The 16,745-nt window shown below is 37.4% G+C and overlaps 1 protein-coding gene and 1 pseudogene across 4 annotated transcripts in view; one reads left to right on the top strand and one right to left on the bottom strand.

Annotated features, from left to right (window-relative positions):
- Positions 1-16,745, bottom strand: part of ZFYVE9 (zinc finger FYVE-type containing 9) — a 205,471-nt gene that overhangs the window by 101,397 nt on the left and 87,329 nt on the right. The window lies entirely within an intron of this gene.
- Positions 7,133-7,694, top strand: LOC132001533 (large ribosomal subunit protein uL15-like; annotated as a pseudogene).

Here is a 16,745-nt window from a genome sequence, read left to right as displayed (position 1 = left end):
AAAGAATGAAATTAGACTCAACATACAAAAATTAACTCACAATGGATTAAAAAACTAAATGTAAGTACTAAAACTATAAAACTCTTAGAAGAAAATATAGGGGAATAGCTTCATGATTTTTGGTTTGGCAATGATTCCTTGGATATGATACAAAAAGCACAGGCAACAAAAGAAAACAGGCTGAACACCCAAATTTAAAACTTTGTTGCATCAAGAGGCACTATCAACAGAGTAAGAAAGGTAACTTATGAAATGAAAGAAAATATTTGCAAGTCAGATAGCTGACAGAGAATTGATATCCAGAATCTATAGGGAACTCTATAAGTCAACAAAAAACACTTTATAAAGAAACTACAGGCAGTTTTCCATAAAGACATAATTAAAATAAAAGTTACCATTTAATGATAATCCACTACATATAGTGCTAGGTAACATATTTATTACTTCTAATACTCATAATTAATTCATTCAGATCTTTATTATATAATTGTACAAGCTAAGTATTATCACCTTTATCTTACAGATGATCAAAGTGTCTTGCCTGAGATCATAAAGAAGCTAGCGAATGACTATAAAGTTATCCTGAATCTAGGTTTTCAGAAATATTGTTTTTTTTTAAGATTTTATTTATTTATTTGACAGACAGAGATCACAAGTAGGCAGAGAGGAAGGCAGAGAGAGAAGAAGGGAAGCAGGATCCCCACTGAGCAGAGGGACCGATTTGGGTCTTGATCCCAGGATCCTGGGATCATGACCTGAGCGGAAGGCAGAGGCTTTAATCCACTGAGTCACCAAGTCGCCCCAAATATTGGTCTCTTTTGCTCTAAAGTGCTCTTAATACATTTCAACAAACTTTCAGTGTGAAAAATTACTACTTCTCTGCTTCCCAAGGGGCACAAACAGTGGTCATGTTTTTAATACCAGAGAACAAAACAAACCTTGAGAAAATTGATCCCTGAAGTTATAAATAAACATTATCTTAACGTGCCTTTTACTCCGTCTTATGAAGATTATTCTGTATTCACTACCCAATTCTCAACTGTTAAACAAAACTGTTAACTCAAGTTACTAAAAAGTAAACTGAGAGTAATTTAACATGTAACTTTTTTTTAAATAAGAAATTGCCGGATACCTGGGTGGCTCAGTGGGTTAAGCCGCTGCCTTCTGCTCAGGTCATGATCTCAGGGACCTGGGATCGAGTCCCGCATCGGGCACTCTGCTCAGCAGGGAGCCTGCTTCCTCCTCTCTCTCTCTCTCTCTCTCTGCCTGCCTCTATGCCTACTTGTGATCTCTCTCTGTCAAATAAATAAAAAAAATCTTAAAAAAAAAAAAAAAAAAAAAAAGAAATTGCCATGAAGGCGCTCCTGGGTGGCTCAGTGGGTTAAGCCTCTGCCTTCATGGTCTCACGGTCCTGGGATCGAGCCCTGCATCAGTCTCCCTGCTTGGTGAGGAGACCGCTTCCCCCCCACCCTCTCTCCCTCTGCCTCTCTGTCTAGTTGTGATCTCTGATGTCAAGTAAATAAATAAAATCTTTAAAAAAAAAAAAAGAAAGAAAAGAAAAGAAACTGCCACCTAATAAAATAAGTACCAGATATTTTTCAACTTTCTTTTAAAAATATATTTGCTTTGAAAATACGGTATAGGGACGGCTGGGTGGCTCAACTGGTTGGACAACTGCCTTTGGCTCAGGTCATGATCCCGGAGTCCTGGGATCAAGTCCTGCATCGGGCTCCCAGCTCCATGCAGAGTCTGCTTCTCCCTCTGACCTTCTCCTTGCTCATGCTCTCTCTCTCACTGTCCCTCTCTCAAATAAATAAATAAAATCTTAAAAAAAAAAAAAAGAAAAGAAAATACGGTATAAATACAGGCATTCCTCAAGAAATGCTAAGAAAACCACATAAAAATCAACATAAAACCTACTGAGTTGTTTCATTTTTATCCTGTCAACTATATTTAAAGAAAAATAACATGAATATTAAAAAATAAAAAAATATTTAAAAAAAAACCCAACACTGACAGTTCCACTATCTCAGTTTCTTCAACTGAAAAGAAGGAGTAATAAACCCTTCACATGGACTTAAGAGGTAGATAATAACTTACAGAGTATATACCAAAGCTTTAGCTACCTTCTGTTTCCTTCTTAGCTTCTGTTTCCTTCTTAGCTGGCTGCTTAGGAGCTCTGTAGTCCTAAGTCCAAGTGTTGCTACAGTGGCTCTTTTACTAAGTTAAGGACCTCAATTTTATCACTCCCCATTTGTTTGTTTGTTTGTTTGTTTGTTTTTCCCTGAAACCACTGCATACTGCTTTGTAGTGTAGGTTTTACATGTCAAAGAGCCTAAGTTTGAATCCTAACTCCACTTATTGGCTGTGTGATTCTGAACAAGTTACTTAATTTCTGTAGGCCTATTTCATCCTTTATAAAATGTAGACTATAACCCTAGCTACTTCACAGGTATTATGTATATTAAATAGGATAATATAAATAGCATTTAGAAAGTGCCTGGCTCACAGTCAACATTCAATAAATATTAGGCATCTCATTCTCACCACTACTACCACTGTCATCATCGTCTATCTGCTTCCCACCACAAAGCATGTGCAGCTTTGTAACTGTTTTATTACTTATTTCATATATTTAAGTTTTGTCATCTATGGAAGCATGAGCAGTCTGGTTTTTTTAAGACTTTTTTTTATTTATTTGACAGAGAGAGATCACAAGTAGTGGAGAGGCAGGCCGAAAGAGAGGAAGAAGCAGGCTCCCTGCCAAGCAGAGAGCCCAATGTGGGGCTCGATCCCAAGACCCTGAGATCACGACCTGAGCAGAAGGCAGAGGCTTTAACCCACTGAGCCACCCAGACGCCCGAGCAGTCTGTTTTAATAGGGTAGCCATTCTCCTTTTTTCTTTCATCCCTTTGGCTGAAACAGAACACTAAACAGTAAGTAAATCCTTGCTGAATGAATCAATAAAATAAATGGAAATGGATAGAGAGATGGCACCATAGATTGGCCCTATAGAACTTTTCTTGCTTCTCCAATAATTGCTTGTTTCACAAAGATAACATAACAAGCTCACAATGACTCCAAAGACAAATACCTTATCCCATGAAGTCAGGACTGCACTAGTATAAAATGACTGAAAATTTGATACCCAGTCTCACAGGGCTATCAAAATTTCAATCTAACTAGGTTTTACTTTCCTACTCAAAGGTAACTATCTCGCCCCTCGGAAAACTTCATCACCTATTTTACGTCTCTCAGTGTTTATATTTTCTATATGACGTATGAGCCAAGGAGATGTAAATGTCTTCATGCTCTCACCAATAAATCCATAATCCTACCTTTATCAGTCAGTCCCCACCTTCTCTTCCTTTCCCTTAGGTCAAATCCTCAACATGTGTGTAGATCCCATCCCTTGGCCTCCTCAAGGATTTTGCTCTTCCTGTGATCAATCCCACTTTAAAAAAAAAAAAAAAAAAAAAAAAAAACCTGTCTAAAGGCTCATTCATTACACTACATAAATATAATAGTATCCCCCATTCTTTAAAAAATTCATCGATAGGGATGCCTTGGGTGGCTCAGTTAGTTAAGCATCTGCCTTTGGCTCAGGTCATAATCCCTTGCTCAGAAGAGAGCTGCTTCTTCCTCTGCCTGCTTCTCCCTCTGCTTGTGCTCCCACGCTCTCTCTGACAAATAAAATCTTAAAAATTCATCTATAACCATTTTCATCTAGTAAGTGCTCCAATTTTTTCTATTTTCCCTTACAGCAGAACTTCTTGAAAAAAACCATCTCTACCTCCTCACTTCTTACTCCATTTTCAGCTCATACCCCATTTTCCACCTGTTCTGGTTTCTGTATCCATAGCTGCTGTACCGAGTCTGGTCCCTCTTCCTATCCACATGTTCTTGACTTCTTTAGTCAAGTACTTTATATTAGGTGATAACTCCTTTCCTTTGACAAACTACATTCTTCTTTTGACTTCCAGACACCACATTTTCCTTGTTTTCTGCCTAACTCTCTGGCCGTGCCTCCTCAGTCACTTGTACCAGGTCCTCCTCCACTTGACTTCAGTGGCTCAGCCGTGGGCCCCTTCTCTTCACTCTGTAAATTCTTCCCTAGGTAAGCTCATCCATTCCCATGGCTTCCCATTCCTCACATGACCTGCAGAATACTACATGATCTAGTCCCTGGCATCCTCTCTAAGTTCTTTTTATGCGACTCTTGCCTTACTATACCATGCTGGATTCCTTTAACTTTCTTGTATAAGTGCCTTCCTAGCTCAGTCCAGCTGTTCTCTCTTCCTGAAGTATTTTCTCTTTGAATGGCTGACTCCTCAATTACCATGTGTCATCTAAAATGTCATTTCTCAGAGGCCTTCCCAGATCTGCCTCCCCCCCCATCTTTTATATTATCCTCCCTTATTAATTTCCTTCATAACCCTCATCACAATTGGCAATTAACATTTGTTTGTTTTTGGTCATTCCCACTAATCTTTACATAAGGGTTCACAATGCCATCCGTATAAACTCAGCACCCAGCACAGTAACAGATAAATAACAAGCATTCAATGTGTACGTAAATTAATAATCTGGCATTCACTTATTCATTCACTAACAAACATTTATTGAGCAATTTGTAGGTGACAGGTACTGTGCTAGATGCTGGGGACAAAAGATAAATCAGAATCACTCTCAAGATCCTTATTACACTGAGAAGGACAGAGACAATACTGTGCGATAAGTGCTATGACATGGGTAAGGCCAACTTCTTGAAGAATGTGAATGTACAATATTTCCCTAACTTCTTTAGAAACCAAGGTTAATCCAAATGTTTTTCCTGTTTTACCATGCTAGAATGGTTCAGATCATAATGTCAATTATAAGACAGGTTTTTAGGCAGAGTAAAGGAAAACTGAATTGCTGAGGAATATTCTATTTAAAGCATCCATTTCTTACTCTCATATCTATTGTTTCCCATCAATAGGTAAGTAAATATGAAATCAGGAAAATAAACTCATTTTGGTTTGAAACCGTCCTTAAATAAGAGAAACATACAACTAATTTAAAATATTTTCCAAAGATCTTACATCCATTATATTCTGAATTTGCCACCATCATCTGAAGACTCAAGGTGTTACATGGAAAGATGTACTGCTACATTAAGGGACAGTATTCACTCACTTGTTTGTTTATCCAACAAAAATTCTGTAAGCAACCATTATGTGCCAGGACTAAGGATACAGGAGTAATCAAGGCAGAAAATATACTTATCGTCACTGAGTTTTTAGACTCAAATTGGAGAGACAAAAAATAAGAAAATACAGAAATAAAATCATAATTGTAAAGTTAATAAATTATTTCTAACACTTATAATCAAGAAACAACAAAGAAATTCTACAGAAATGTATTTTTAAAAATGTTTAGTTAAGGGGCAGCCTGGCTAGTTAACTGGTAGGTACACACTCTTGATCTTGGGGTTATGAGTTCAAGCCCCATGTTGGGCACACAGGTTACTTTAAAAAAAAAAAAAAAAGAAAGAAAGAAAAGAAAAAGGAAAAAAATTAAGAAAATGTTTGGTTAAATACCCAGAGATACTTTTAAAATAATTAAAAGTGAATACATCTAAGAATGAAAGGAACATAGACTAGAAGAAAATATCTGTACAAAATATCTGATTTTTAAAAAACCTTGTAACTTATGAAATATAAAAAGAGCTTTTGGGGCGCCTGGGTGGCTCAGTGGGTTAAAGCCTCTGCCTTTGGCTCAGGTCATGATCTCAGGGTTCTGGGATCGAGTCCCGCATCGGGCTCTCTGCTCAGCAGCGAGCCTGCTTCCTCCCTGCCTACTTGTGATCTCTCTCTGTCAAATAAATAAATAAAATCCTTAAAGAAAAAAAAAGGAGCTTTTAAAATTCAATAATAAGAAAACATCCCAATTAAAACTGGACAAAAGATCTGAACCGACACCTCAACAAATAAAAACAGACAGCAAATAAGCATATGAAAGGATGTTCACCATATGTCATTAGGGAATTGCAAAGAATTGCAAATTAAAACAAAAATGAGAAACTACCACACACCTATATGAATAGTTAAAATCCAAAACTGACAACACCAAATGCAGGTGAAGATGTGGGGCAAGAACTCTCACTTACTGCTGATGGGAATACAAAAAGGTACAGCCACTTTGGAAGACACTATGGCAGTTTCTTACCAAGAGAAACATAAGCTTACCATATGATCCAGCGATCATGTTCCTAGGTTTTTATACAAATGAGGTGAAAACTTATGTCCACGCAAAAACCTGCACATGAATGTTTACAATAGCTTTACTTACAATTGCCAAAAATGAGAAGCAATGAAGATGTCATTCAACAGCTGAATGAATAAACAAGCTGTGGTATACCCATACAATAACATATTCATAAATACGAAGAAATGAACTATCAAGTCACAAAAGACATGGAGGTTCCTTGACACTGGTTTTGGCAATGATGTTTTTTAGTTCTTTGACACCAAAACCAAAGAAAATAAACGTAAAGATAAACAAGTAGGACTACATCACCTAAAAAGCTTCTGCACAGTAGAGGAAACCATCAACAAAATGAAAAGGGAACCTATGGAATGAGAGAAAATACTTGCAAATCATATATCTGCTAAGGGTTAATATTTAAAATACATGAAGAACTCATACAACTTAATAGAAAAATCTGATTAAAGAAGGGGGCAGAAGATCTGAACAGACATGGCCAAGAAGTACATAAAAAGCTGCTCAACATCACTAATCATCAGGGAAATGCAAATCAAACCCACAGTGAGACATCAATGGCACACCTGTTAGAATGGCTATCAAAAAGAAAAGAGATAACAACTGTTGGTAGTGATATGGAGAAAAGAAAACCCTTGTGCAATATTAGTGGGAATGTAAATTGAAGCATCTACTATGAAAAACAGTATGAAGGTTCTTCTAAAAATTAAAAATAGAACTACCATATGACCTAGCAATTCTGTTTCTGGATAGTCATCAAAAAAAAAAAAAAAAGAAAGAAAGAAGACACTAATTCAAAAACATTATCTGTATCCCCCAAGTTCTTTGCAGCATTATTTACAATAGCCAAGATACAGTAACAACCTGTATGTCCCTTAATGGGTAAGTGAAGAAAATACAGTATACACTGTGTATACATATACACAATGGTATTTTATTCACCCATAAAAAAGGGGGAAATCTTCTTTTCCATCTGGGCTGCTGACATGCTTCTAGCCTGAGGAAGACCCGGAAACTTTGGGCCCACGTGAGCCATGGCCACAGCGGCATCCACAAGCACCGGAAGCACCCAGGAGGCCAGGATAATGCTGGTGGCCTGTATTACCATAGGATCTTAGGATTATACTTCGAAAAATATCACCCAGGTTACTTTGGAAAAGTCGGTATGAGACATTACCACTTAAAGAGAAACCAGAGCTTCTGCCCAACTGTCAACCTTGATAAACTGTGGACCTTGGTCAGTGAGCAGACACAGGTAAATGCCACCAAAAACAAGACTGGAGTTGCTCCTATCGTTGATGTGATGCGATTGGGCTACTACAAAAAGTTTTGTGAAAGGGAAAACTCCCAAAACAGCCTGTCAGGCCAAACTCTTCAGGAGAAGAACAGAGAAGTTAAGGGTGTCAGCTGCCTGTATTCTAGCAGCTTAAAGCCACATATGGGGAGGTTCATTAAATGTTAACAAGTGCTTTTTTTTTAAAAAAAAAGGGGGGGTGGATCTTGTTATTTACAACAGTAGGATGGACCTTGAGGGCATTATGCTAAGTAAATGTTAGAGAAAGACAAATACTGTATGAGCTCACTTATATGTAGAAACTATTTTTAAAAATAAATAAATAAAGCTCACAGAGAAAACAGATTAGTGGATGCCAGAGGTGGGAATTGAGGGCTGGGAAAATTGGGTAAGGTTATTTTATAACTCATTATAAAATAAGTCCTGGAGATGTAGTGTATATCATGGTGACTATAGTTAATAGTACTGTATTGCATATTTGAAAGTTGCTGAGAGTAAATCTTTTTTTAATAAAAATTATTTTCAAGTGATCTCTATACCCAGTGAGGGCTTGACATTAATGACTCCAAGATCAAGAGTTGCATACTCTACCCACTGAGCCAACGAGGTACCCCTCAGAAAGTAAATCTTAAAAGTTCTCATCACAAAAAAAGTTTTGTAACTATGTGTGGTAACATATATTAACTAGATTTATTGGGGTGATCATTTCACAATATATGCAAATATCAAATCATTATCTTACACACCTGATACTAATATAATGTATTTCAATTATACCTCATTTTTTTAAAAGACATGGAGGAAACTTAAATGCATATTACTAAGTGAAAGAAGCCAGTATGAAAAGGTTACATAACTGTAGGGAGAGTAAAAACATCAGTGACTTCAGCAGTTAAGTGGGAGGAAGGAAGGCACAAGGCGGGGCACAAAGGATTTTTAGGTTAGTATAATTATTCTATAGGATACCATAATAGGATACATAATATGCATTTATCAAAACCCACAGAACTTTTTAACACAAAGAGTGAATCTAAAGTAAACTACAGTATGTATTTATTTTATAGACCTTCAGTTAATAACAATATATTGTATTGGTTCATCAATTTTTAAAAATGTAGCACATAATTGGCAAGATGCTAATAATGGGGTCAAATGGGGGGGTATGGGAACTCTATACCTGCTGTTCAGTTTTTCTGCTCTAAAAAATAGTCTGTTGTTTTTTAAATGGATATATTCAGAGGTAGACATGAGGTTGTCATCATAAACATTATTTTTTCAAATATTTATTTATTTATTTATTTGACACAGAGAGAGACAGAGAGAGAGAGCACAAGCAGGGGGAGTGGCAGGCAGGCAGGCAAAGGGAAGAGAAGCAGGCTCCCTGCTGAGCAAGGAGCCCAATGGGGGGCTCAATCCCAGGACCCTGGGATCATTACCTGAGCCGAAGGCAGCTGCTTAACCAACCAGCCGAAGGCGCCCCATAAATATTATTTTAAAGTAATATTAAAATACACTGTATTTTAACTAACCGGAATTGAAATTTTTAAAAAAGTGTACCATAAGGGGCACCTGGGTGGTGTAGTCAGTTGGGTGTCTGACTCCTGGTTTGGCCCCAGGTCAGGATCTTGGGCAGTCATGAAATCGAGCCCTGGGTAGCTCCACATTCAGCAGGGACCCTGCCTGGGACTCTTGTTCTCCCTCTGCCCTTTCCCTCTCCCTCTAAAATAAATAAATAACTCTTTTTTTAAAAAGGCGCCATGAACTGAGGAGTATGATTCTCGATGCCTGAGTTCCAAAATAGGTAAAATAAAATGAAGTCAATCCAATATGAAATAAAAGGAAACAAGAACAGAAGAATAGTATTCCAGTACTTCTGTCCTTGTAGAGATGAGGAAGGTCGTGGCACATTCTAGAGCTCTCAAGATCAAAATATTTATAATACCTGAATGAAGTCAATATTGACAAATACCCTTGGAGTCCTGCTAAAACATTACATTATGATATAAATCACATTTGGTATCAGGCAAGTTTGTCATAACTAATGCAACAGGCATTAGTTACTAAATTAAAAACATCTTAACTGAAGGCTGTTTTGTCATCTGTGATTCAATTTCATGGCATTATACAGAGAGACACTATTATAATGAGGGTCTTACATGCTTTAAATGATCAACATATACTTGAACACTGGCAGGTAACAAGGTGACAAGGGAAAGACTCTCTTACCTGGCTACCTTTTTAATTTTATTTATTTATTTACTTATTTTTAAAGATTTTATTTATTTATTTGACAGAGAGAGAGAGACACAGCAAGAGAGGGAACACAAGCAGGTGGCGAGGGAGAGGGAGAAGCAGGCTTCCCACTGAGCAGGGAGCCCGATGCAGCTCCATCCCAGAACCCTGAGATCAGGACCTGAGCCAAAGGCAGATGCTTAGCAACCGACTGACCCACCCAGGCACCCGGGCTGCCTTTTTTAAATATACGGCATTTACAATTACAAATTTCATTTACAAATTATGACATTTATCTAACCTCTATTTAAACGAAGTTGAAAATAATCTTCAATTCAGTCAAGATTCTTTGACCAAAGTCAAAGCATAAAATAACACAGACTGACAGCACAGACAGACATGATTTTGCATATCTTGTCATCTTAGGTTATAGTACTGAAAATTATTTTCCTATGGTTAAAAAATAAGCACCATCAAATTTTTTCATACTCCAAAATAATATTATTTTATCCCAGATAGCACTGAAAACATTACAACTTCCCCTAATATTTTAGGTGAACATAATGCTATATTCTGTAATATTACTGAATAAAAATATTGTTAGCTTCTAAAAAAGTTAGTTTAAAAAATGTGTTTTATTCTTGGTTTTAAATTTGAAGTTCTTTTAAATATGATATTTTAATTTTCAAGGTATATTTTCACTTAATTAAACTAAAAATTGGGTATTACAACATAGATAACAAAATATTATATATATATATATTTTTTTTTTTTTTTTTTAAAGATTTACCTATCTGAGAGAGAGAGAGACTGAGAATATATGAGTGAGGGGAGGGCCAGAGGGAGAGAATCAGTTCAGGCAGGCACCCCACTGAGCAATAGCCAGCCCCATGGGGGCTCCATCCCATGACCTATGAGATCAACACCTGAGACAAAACCAAGAGCGGGACGGTTAAACGACTGAGCCACACAGGTGCCCCGATAGTTCTGTTATGCACTTTTATATATAAAATTACTCCTGACATTATTAATGTCAAAATACAAGCAGAGTTAGGGGGCTCCTGGGTGGCTTAGTCATTAAGCATCTGCCTTCCGCTCAAGTCATGATCCCAGGGGACTGGGATGGAGCCCAAATCAGGCTCCCTGCTGAGCCCTTCTCTCGCTGTGTCTCTGTCAAATAAAGAAATAAAATCTTTAAAAAAAGAAAAGCAGGGCGCCTGGGTGGCTCAGACGGTTAAGCGTCTGCCTTCAGCTCATGTCATGATCCTAGGGTCCTGGAATCAAACCCTCATTGGGCTCCCTGCTCAAAGGGGAGCCCCTTTCTCCCTCTACCGCTTTCCTTGCTTGTGCTGTTTCACTCTCTCTCTCTCAAATAAATAAATAAAATCTTTAAAAAATAAAATTAAATAGGGTGCCTGGGTGGCTCAGTGGGTTAAAGCCTCTGCCTTCGGCTCAGGTCATGATCCCAGGGTCCTGGGATCGAGGCCGGAGTTGGGCTCTCTGCTCAGCAGGGAGCCTGTTTCCCTTCCTCTCTCTCTGCCTGCCTCTCTGCCTACTTGTGATCTCTGTCAAATAAATAAATAAATAAATATTTTTTATAGATAAATAAGAAAAGCAGAGTTAGATACTGACTGTATTTTTCATTCTATACATAAACATGTTATATAAATTATATAAATTTATAAAATATTTATATAGTCTATAAATACAAAACTATATCAAATTAACATTTTATAATTACATTTATAAATGCTCATTATGTTAAATATCTATAATCCTAAGTGTCTGTAAGGGGGAAACTTGTCAGAACTACATTAAAAATTAATCTGGATCGGGACGCCTGGGTGGCTCAGTTGGTTAAGCGGCTGCCTTCGGCTCAGGTCATGATCCCAGCGTCCTGGGATCGAGTCCCACATCGGGCTCCTTGCTCGGCAGGGAGCCTGCTTCTCTCTCTGCCTCTAGCCTGCCACTCTGCCTGTGCTTGCGCTCTGTATCTCTCTCTCTCACAAATAAATAAAATCTTAAAAAAAAAAAATTAATCTGGATCATTTTCCAATATGTCTTTTTTTTTTTTTTAAGATTTTATTTATTTGACAGACAGAGATCACAAGTAGGCAGAGGGGCAGGCAGAGAGAGAGAGAGGAAGCAGGCTCCCAAGCAGAGAGCCTGATGTGGGGCTCGATCCCAGGACCCTGGGATCATGACCTGAGCCAAAGGTAGAGGCTTTAACCCACCGAGCCACCCAGGCGCCTCTCAATATGTCATTTTGACATCAGGCTTGTCATCAAACTATTTTTCTAATAAACTCTAAGTGAAGAAGATCATGTGTGCCTATAGGGATACTGAAGAAATTCATACTGGAAATGAATCAAAAAGGCAACAGTATCTGCAAAATAAAACCTTCAGTATAGCATACTTGACACCTTGATAAATAGCATTTCAGTTTAACTGAGATGACTTCCAGAAAACACACTTATAGCACAGCACACTTCAAAATGTTTAATGGTGCACTCTTCCCACAAAGTGACAGCTCATCAGTACATTTAGTAATAATTTTATAGAGATAAATCATTGCCAGCACAAATCATTCTATTTCCTTTTCTATTTAAAAAAAAAAATTTTTTTTAAGATTTTATTTATTTATTTGCCAGAGACAGAGGGAGAGAGAGCGACTGAGCACAGGCAGACAAAGAGGCAGGCAGAGGCAGAGGGAGAAGCAGGCTCCCTGCCGAGCAAGGAGCCCGATGTGGGACTCGATCCCAGGATGCTGGGATCATGACCTGAGCCGAAGGCATCTGCTTAACCAAATGAGCCACCCAGGCGTCCCTCTATTTTTTTTTTTTTAAAAGTTTATATAAGCTCTTTCAGAGAGCTGCAAGGAAACAGAAATAGTCTATGCAATCCCTTCCTTTTACAGAAGAGGAAACAGAAGCCTAGAGCTCTTTCATACCCATTCCAGTGTTCTTTTCTACATTAACTCTCTTGCAGTTCTCTTCTCTGTTCTATTTATTCACATTACTAATGCAGTAAAAAACAAAACAAAACAAAACCAAAAACACATCTACTTTGAGTTATACTTTAAAAATCAATTACAATGGAAAAAATAATTGTGAGTAAACTGGAGTGATATATATTACCATCAATAAATCTCTCCTTGTTCAATGACTTGGTGCCCATTTTATTCCATTTCTACTTTGTAAGTCAAGACTTGATATATGAAATAAAACCTAGGGGTGCCTGGGTGGCTCAGTGGGGTAACCTCTGCCTTCAGCTCAGGTCATAGTCCCAGGATCCTGGGATAGAGCCCCACATCAGGCTCTCTGCTCAGCGGGGAGCCAGCTTCTCCCTCTTTCTCTGCCTGCCTCTCTGCCTACTTGTGATCTCTCCCTCTCTCTCTGTCAAATAAATAAATAAAATCTTAAAAAAAAAAAAAAAAACTAAAATCCCGCTACTTTGGTAATTTCACCTGAGAGTCCCACTCAAAATTTTTATCTTCATTTCAAAGTCAAATACTCAAATTCCCAATCCTTTACTGCTGCCCAAAACTAATGTTCACCCAAAGACAAAAAATCATATTTCTAGAACCAATTTAAGCACAGATGAATCTTGTTGCTATGTCCAATGTAGTAAAAAGAGCATAAGGCTTTGGAGTCACACAGATTTGTCTTGAAATCCACACACTCTTGGGAGACCTAAGTGGCTCAGCTGGTTAAGTGTCTGCTTGTGGCTCAAGGTCCTGGGATAACTCCACCGTGGGCTCCTGCTGAGCCAGTGGGGAGTCTGCTTGTCTATCTGCTCCTTCCCCTCCTCACACTCTCTCTTTCAAATAAATAAATAAAATCTTAAAAAAAAAAATCCATGCACTCTAATTTTCAAACTCTGAGGACTGAGGTACATTTTTCTCATCTGTAACTATATTTCAGAGAACTGTAATATTAGACAAGCCTAGCATAAAGTGGAAGTGTCAAAAAATAGTTATTCTTTTTTTTTTAATTTGACAGAGAGAGATCACAAGTAGGCAGAGAGGCAGGCAGAGAGAGAAGGGGAAGCAGGCTCCCCACTGAGCAGACAGCCCGATGCAGGGCTTGATCTCAGAACCCTGAGATCATGACCTGAGCTAAAGGCAGAGGCTTAACCCACTGAGCCACCCAGGTGCCTTCAAAAATGTTATTCTATTTTCATCTTTCACACCATCTCAAACAAATACAAAATATCCAGGTAATAATTATAGTTCAAGAAGTTTTACTTTTTAAAGAATTTTTTTTCAAGATTTTATTTATTTATTTGACAGACAGAGATCACAGGTAGGCAGGAAAGCAGGCAGAGAGAGAGGAGGAAGCAGGCTCCCTGCTGAGCGGAGAGCCCGATGCAGGGCTCAATCCCAGGACCCTGGGATCATACATAACCTGAGCGGAAGGAAGAGGCTTTAACCCACTGAGCCATCCAGGTGCCCCTTAAAGAATATTTTTATGTTTATTTCTATTAAATAGTAAATAGAGCAGTCATTAACCAGATAGTAACAAGTAAATAATAACTGGCCACATCAGAGATGGTAATGGTTGACCAGGGATGCTTGGGCAGCTTAGCTGGTTAAGTGCCTACTTTTGGCTCAGGTAATGATCCCAGGGTCCTGGGACAGAGCCCTGCTTTAGACTGCTTGCTCAGTGTGGAATCTGCTTCTCTCTTTCCCTCTGCCCCTCCCTTCCTCACCCCACCCCCCGCCATGTGTGTGCTCTCTCAAATAAATAAAATCTTAGAAAGAAAAAAAAAGAAAATAACCAAATAGAAGATATGTGACATTTTTTCTTTTAGAAATTTTTCACTTTCAAAACTTCTCTTTCCTTAACTCTTAAACTCAATGCTTTCTTAGTCCTCTGAAGTCGAATGATCAAATAAAAAGAGGTCAAAATGGAACTTAAGAGAGAATGAAAAACCATGATCTGAAGCTGGTGATTTCCATAGGAAATTAATATGGATATGTAGTAATGGTGATCATTTGAACTTAAGAAAGCATCTTTTGGGGAAAGAACTCTGTACTCTTTCTACTCTATAATTTATTGCCTATTATACAGGAGAAGTAGGGATTATGTTGTTATATGGAGCAATTATCTAAATTAATAATGTGTGAAATCATAAAATAAAACTCACATTTGCTGAGCATTTTAGAGTATGACATACTTTTCCAATTAACAATGAAGACAGGAATGGAATCCAGATATCTCGATCTCCATTTTAGTAATAGAGATAAACTGCAACATTTTAATACTTTCATAAATTCTAGTGTAATTATTTTATATTCTACTTAATTACATTTTACCAAGATGAATGTTACAACAATTCTACTGCTTATCAGGAATTGAATATAAGCTTTAAACTATGCTAGATAATTTCCCACAGTTTTCTGTTAACTCCTTCTATATTCAAGTATTTTCATCTTGACCCACTCTTCTGTAAGATGAATTTCCCTTTCCCCACTGATTTTCCACCTGTATTCTGATGTGATCTCATTTTTCTCATATACTTTAGACTCTGTCCCACAAATTATATCCACTTTTTTATATCTCCCTCTCCAAAGAGTCGTTTTGTTTTTTGTTCATTCCAAATAGTCATTTTGTAACATGACTGATTCCCTCTGCCATTCTTCGAAAAATTAAGCTCTCATTCTCAATTATCTATTTTGTTCATACTGCTATTATAAATGAGGAGACGTGCTAGAAGCAGTATGACTGAAAGAATGCTAGTTTGGGGCTGCTGGTGGCTCAGGCAGTTAAGTGTTTCACTTTTGGTTCTGGCTCAGGTCATGATCTCATGAGCCATGGGATCCAGTCCCATGTGGGGCTTTGCACTCAGTGGGGAGTCTGCTTAAGTTTCTCTCCCTCTGTCTCTCCCCCTATTCAGGCTGTCACTGTCTCTTTCTTGTAGATAAATAAATCAGTCTTTAAAGAAAAAAAAAGGAGTACTAGTTTTAAAGCTGTCTCTAGCACCTTCAAGCTGTGAGATCCTACGCATATTCCTTGACCATTCAGAGTCTCTGATTCTTAACCTATCATTTAGGAAAAAGTTAACAACCCATTCTACAAGAGTATAATGAGAATAAATATAAAATATATATAACTAGCTCTTAATATAATGTCTTCTACTTTGCTATGGGATGGTCTGTTTGTCTACTCAGATCAGAGGTTCACGATTTTTTTAGGATTTTTTTTTTTTAACTCCAGGAAATCCAGATTTTCTCCCAAATTACTGAAACCAGTGCCCTTAATTACAAACTCCATGAGATCATATATCACAATTTTTGTATCTCTAAATCTCTAATACTTAGCCCAGAACCCTTCATATATTAGATGCTTAATATATGCTTGTTAAAGAGTATTAAGCTTTTTTTATTAAGTACAGAAATTACTGGATATGCAAACTAAATTTCTTTTTTTCAATAGTAAACATTACTTTACAAAATCCCATTGCTTGGGGTATTTTTCTAGCTATATTCCCAGTATGATCTCATTACTAGCTAGAAAAAATATACCTATGTTTTTAAGCTCTTTTCTTCTGAGAAGCTCAAGGATTTTTTACACAGACCTTATCTCATCAATCCTTAGAACATCCCTGAGGTAACTGGAGATGAAAAGGAAAAAAAATAGAATATGAATCCATAATCCACATGAATCCATAAATTCATAAATTCTACTCAGAAAAACTCCCATCTACTTTTTTCAGTTTATATGCATTTTGCTACCATTTCTATTCTAAATCCACCTAAGTTACCTATTTATTCATTACATCTGGATATGCTGATGTGGGGCAAAAGCGTTACTATTTGCTCAAGAGAGCAAAGTTTTCAGAAAGTATTATACAGAGTAAGTAACACAAAGAACAACATAAAAATGACAACTCTAATTGCTTAAAAGAAAACTGAATACTGAGGCAACTGACTACAGGTTTACTTTAGACTACT

This window comes from Mustela nigripes, chromosome 14, assembly GCF_022355385.1.
Source record: "Mustela nigripes isolate SB6536 chromosome 14, MUSNIG.SB6536, whole genome shotgun sequence".
NCBI lineage: Eukaryota > Metazoa > Chordata > Mammalia > Carnivora > Mustelidae > Mustela > Mustela nigripes.
Note: the sequence above shows the minus strand (reverse complement) of the source record. Positions and strands in the feature narration are given on the sequence as shown.